This window comes from Mus musculus, chromosome 2, assembly GCF_000001635.26.
Source record: "Mus musculus strain C57BL/6J chromosome 2, GRCm38.p6 C57BL/6J".
NCBI classification, from domain to species: Eukaryota; Metazoa; Chordata; class Mammalia; order Rodentia; family Muridae; genus Mus; species Mus musculus.
The window spans coordinates 148,994,632-148,999,951 of record NC_000068.7 but is presented as its reverse complement, the minus strand read 5'-3'; the positions used below and the strand labels follow the sequence as shown (position 1 = coordinate 148,999,951).

Here is a 5,320-nt window from a genome sequence, read left to right as displayed (position 1 = left end):
GTGCAGAACTATATCCTTGTGTGTCAAAATAAGAGTATGTGCACAAATCCTCATATTAAATTGTGAAGTGTTTACCATGGATCTTTGATACTGAGAGGAAAACCTTCCCTAAATTGCTGTTCCTCTTTGGCCTAAAAGATACTTTGCAGGGACACTTGCTGTGGAGGTGGTGATTAATTAATGTGACCTGATTCAGCTGTCCACATTGCCTTGAATGAAAAGAGCCCAATAACAGGCCAAAGTTCTCTAGTGCTGCACTTTTAATTCTGCCATGTGTGTAGGGTTTTTTCTCGTCACACAACGGCTCTCAGATACAAGGCTTCAATTCCTGACTCCACTAGATAAATTGTGTTCTTTTCCTTTGTCCTGAAACCCTCTTCCTAAACAACACACGACAACTCGTAAAGATGCTCACAAGAGAAGCAGCCAGTAGGAAGTTCAGCAATTTCTATGACAGATGGGTTTTCTTTACTGTATGAATTATAATCCATGCAGATAACAAAAGGTAAGAAATGATAAACACATTGATTAGTTTCTTTACAAACAGCTACTGACAAAGAAACTTACCAATCAGATGTGATGCAATTAATCCTTTCTCTTTTCTAAAGCAGGCACATGGAGTAACAAGATATGTGAAATCAGAAGAAGTCACATGCAAGGACCTCCTGTCAAAATTGGCCAGCTGTCCCTTCAATGAACAAGCAGATCAACATAAGGTATAAACAGGGGTCATTAGGAAACCCCACATACATGCAGAATATTGAGAAAGCTTGGACCTGTGTATGATGTCTTAAAAGAGATTTTTATGATTATATGACTCTGGCAAGGCAAAATAAATGAAGTGCACAGAATATGATCATGTGAGGACATTTTTGGATAGAATATATAGATTGTGAAATAGATACACTTGTTTGAGTGCATCAATCCCTCAAAAGAAGCACTGTGCACATATGAGGAGGAATTAGTTTTCTCAGTTTACTGGGAACTTTGGAAACAAGGTTATTAAAGAATTGTTGCTCATTGACAAAATAAAGAAATGTGGAGATGTTTGTTTTTCAGAAGGGCATCTATTTACTCTCAGATTAGCTCACATTTTCAGAATGCACTTGTAAAGGTCCCACTCAGTCATTCAGGTAGTGAGTTGAGATGGCTTTAAGCAAACCAGTGGCTCACAACCTCTAGTCATTAACTTTCCTACTGTTCTGGATCCAGAAGCTTATAGTTTCTGACATTTTACTAAGGCTAATAGCAGGGGAATATTAGGAAAATAAACATAGTTACTTGGAATCATTAACTCAATTGTCTCTTGCTGAACAGGCAAGAGGATAGGAGCTTGTTAATTTTTGTGACCCAGAGAAAATAAAAAAACATAAAGAAAATGTCTTGTGTGTGTGTTTGTGTGTGTGTGTGTTAAATGCACACATACATACATACACACACACACACACACACACACACACACACATGCAAATTTGACCGGATCTTAGCATTCATTTAATCAATTAAGCAAGTGCACATGCACACATATAGGCATACACATATACCTATATATGTATGTACATATATAAACACATATATACATACAGACAGATGGATTAACATAGATACATATATTAAAGTAGACATGTTTTGTGGATAGAGAAGAACCCCAACAGCTAAACTTTATTTTTTCTTTTAACATTTTTATATCTTGTTAGACCAAAGAGCTTAATAACTTGACCTCACAGATAAAATGTTCCACAAAAACGAGTTACAGAAGGATGCCCATAGTAAATTCAAAGTTGTGTTTCAATCTATAAACTCATTATATGTTCAAAACAACAGTTTCACATGGCCTTGTTTTATTATAGTTCACACTTGTGGCATCATATATAGAAATGACCTAGAATAAATGCTTTTCCTTCATCTCAAGTCTTTCCCAAACCTATGTCTCTCTTAGTGAAATTAATTAAAAGCAGTTTTATTCTTTATTATGCAGCCTTTACTTATTATTCTATGCAAAGGGGCACATTCCATTCTTGATTTTAACTCTATTACATCTTTCTGGGTCAATGACTAAAATCTCCATGAATTTCTTTTAAAACTATTGAGTCAAATCAAGCATTCTATTGTCATTAATTCATCTAAATAACATTAGTATATGAAAGTATGTCTTCATATTGATCTGCAGGAAACTTCCCAAATAGGGTATGGTGATTTCTGTGAAACATTAAGCTGTGTTATAATGGCAGGAAAGCCATATCAGCAGTGAGAAACGATTCTTGGATGGTTCCATGTCTCTCAGAGCACACAATCATAGCTATACAAAATTGTTGGCCATCTCCACAAAAATCTATTCGCTTTCGATTACCTTTCCCACATGGTTTGTCCCAAGCACATAAAAGATATGAGATGTGTCCATGACTGAAGTCCCTCTTGCTGAAATCATGCTTCCATTATCAGCATTGCTCATCTTCTCAAATGTTCCAATCACCTCTTATTTTAAGGATCTTATTCCCTTCTTGGATATTTGCCACATTAATGATCTACCAATGTGCTGGAATTGGATGGGCCTTGAACTTAGGGATGCCTCCCATTGTGTACCAGGGTTTTGGGTCTCAAGTGTTCCTGATAGAATACAACCATCTACTGGACTATAGACAATTGAAGGAATTACCATGTTAATTGAAGTGTTATGCTGAATATCTATGGAGCCAGAGACAGGGAAGACCAGTAGGTCATTTGAATGATAACCATTTCATCTTGACCTAGCAGGATCACTAGTTTTCCTTTAGTTTTTAGTTCTCTAATGGTCAGTATTTCTTTTCCTTTCTTAGAAAACCAATTGTTTTATCGAGGTCTACAACGAAGTCTCTCCAAATGTTAAACTACAACGTTTAATGATATTCAACTGTATAACAGGTTGAGAAAATGAGTCTGGCTGGAAGATTACATTTCAATGACATACCTTGCTTCTAGTTCTTCAACTCTCAAATGGATTCACCCTACTCTCTCAGTATCAGGAATCTGAGAGATAACCGTGATTCAGTCCAGTTATGCACAGCTGAGCAATTGTCTTTTTTTTTTCTTTTCACACACTTCTTTCATATGAACCATTGTAAGCCTCTCATGACCAGTCTATGCTTTTCTCAATTAAAATATGGCCATTCCCTTGAGTTGTTGATGTCTGAGAGCAACATCTATGTGGGGAAAAGGGATCAGACACATACACCCCTGAGGCTGCTATCAACAAGGGTGCATCAGGTATGCTGTATTATCTGTGATGATATCCACATTTTATAAGCACTTGTAGTTCCTCCTGCATAAATAAAGATTCTGACTTTCTAAATAAGTAGACTGAAACATAGTAGACAATCTTCTATCCCAAGGAAGACATGGTCTGTAATTATAACATCTCAGTGCCAGCACAGTTGCAGTTTCATCTTACTGACTCATTTGGATGGCTAACATTCACAGTGTCACAACATCATCCTCTGTCCTTCCACCTATAGCTCAGGGAATCACAGAGAAGACCTCACCTGGTTGACTTTTATCACCCTGTTGGCTTGCAACTTTACAGAAAAAGAAGTATGACTATTCTGGATATTTATTTGGAAAAATGGACCCAACAGCCAACTCCATGCATAGAGATGTATGTGTGCCCCAACTGATATGCTACCTAATACTTCACATATAATATATTTACACATGTGTTTGATACACTTTTATATGCTAGTAGTATATTTAAACTTTAAGAATTGTATATGATCTGAGGATGTTGAAGATATTCCACATTCCATGGTCCTATATAAGGTAATATCACACAATTGAGTGTGTGTGTGTACTACATAAATATATGGGCATATTAACATGTGCAAGTATGTATGTTATGTGTGGAGCCCAGAGCTTAACATAATGTTTCTTACTTAATTACACTTCACTGTAAATTGTAATATGTTTTGAACTGAGCACAAATTTCCACTAATATAGTGAGAATATCCACTGAGTTCCTAGAATCCACTGGTCTCTTCTATGGTTACAGTTTATCTACAACACTGACATTTACACAGATGGTGGAGGTCTGAACTAAAAGCCTAACTCATGCCTGACAAGCACTTAAGGACTGAAGCATTTTTCCAGGCCAACATATTTTAACATCAGATGTTCCCCTAAAGCCTAGGACCAGATGGGTTTAGTTCAGAGTTCTATAAGTCCTTCAAAGAGGACCTAATTCCAATTCTCCTCAAACTATTCCACAAAATAGAAACAGAAGGTACTCTATCCAATTCATTGTATGTATATTTAAAATAAGATGAGATACTTGTGTCTGAGGCTACATGAAATTTTCATGTCTATCAAGTCAACAAATACCTTCCAAAATGGCCAAATATTACTTACATACGTACTTTAAGCATGAGACAGAGCAAATCTTTAAGGAACAAAAAAGGTTTAAATCACCAAAAACTATTTCAATTTTTCATTACATGGTAGGTTTTGAAGTAGACAAACTTATTTAATATGTAACATTACAACAATTAGAACAAATTTATTCCAGTGCTCTAAGTAATTTCATAACAAATTCCGCAGTACAAAAAAAGCAACAGAAAACAAACATGGCCCTTGTACTAATGATCTGTTTTGGAACTTTAACCTTCACATTGCCATGTCTGAAATTTAACCCTCTCCAGAAAACAAAGATAACATATTGCTTAATGAAAGTAAACCAAGATTTTTGTAAAGAGACGGGTTATCTGTCTAACTTATGTCTTATTATTCTGAAGTCTTTTATAGAAAAGATAGTCAATCATTTATTTTCTGTGTGCATATCCATAATAGATTGTCCACACATAGGTTATGATTGTAGTTATTGATATTAGTGGCTCCATACCTAACCTAGAAGGAAGTCTTTCCATAATCATAAATTTGAACCAAACCACTTTTTTCCTGGTACAATTTATGTGCTTGAGACACATGATGTTTCAAATAACTCATTTTTTTGCATTTTTTATTATTCAGGGTTAGGAAATATTATTGGACTCAATTCAAGACTTCTAAAAAATTATTATCAGGAATAATGAAGTAATCCAACTAATCACCATTTTTACATCATAGTAAATCTTCATTTTGATTCTACAGAAAATCTTTTCCAATGTAATGGTTTACAACCAAGGAAACAATAAGCAGTAAGCATCTTTCCACATCATGTCAGATATATAAAAAAATATAACATTAGCAAGCATGGAAAGATATACCAACAGCAAAAAGCAATCCTGGGACAAAGTTTCTCGGGCCCATTTCTCTTCAGAGCACAGCAATTGCAGTCATGAAAGACTGTTAGGTT

At 35.4% G+C, this 5,320-nt stretch overlaps 1 long non-coding RNA gene across 1 annotated transcript; it reads left to right on the top strand.

Annotated features, from left to right (window-relative positions):
• Positions 1-615: 615 nt before the first annotated feature.
• Gm1330 lies at positions 616-3,155 on the top strand. The gene is made up of 2 exons (XR_003954147.1): positions 616-716; positions 2,817-3,155. It is a non-coding gene; the product is annotated as a predicted gene 1330 (long non-coding RNA).
• Positions 3,156-5,320: the final 2,165 nt, after the last annotated feature.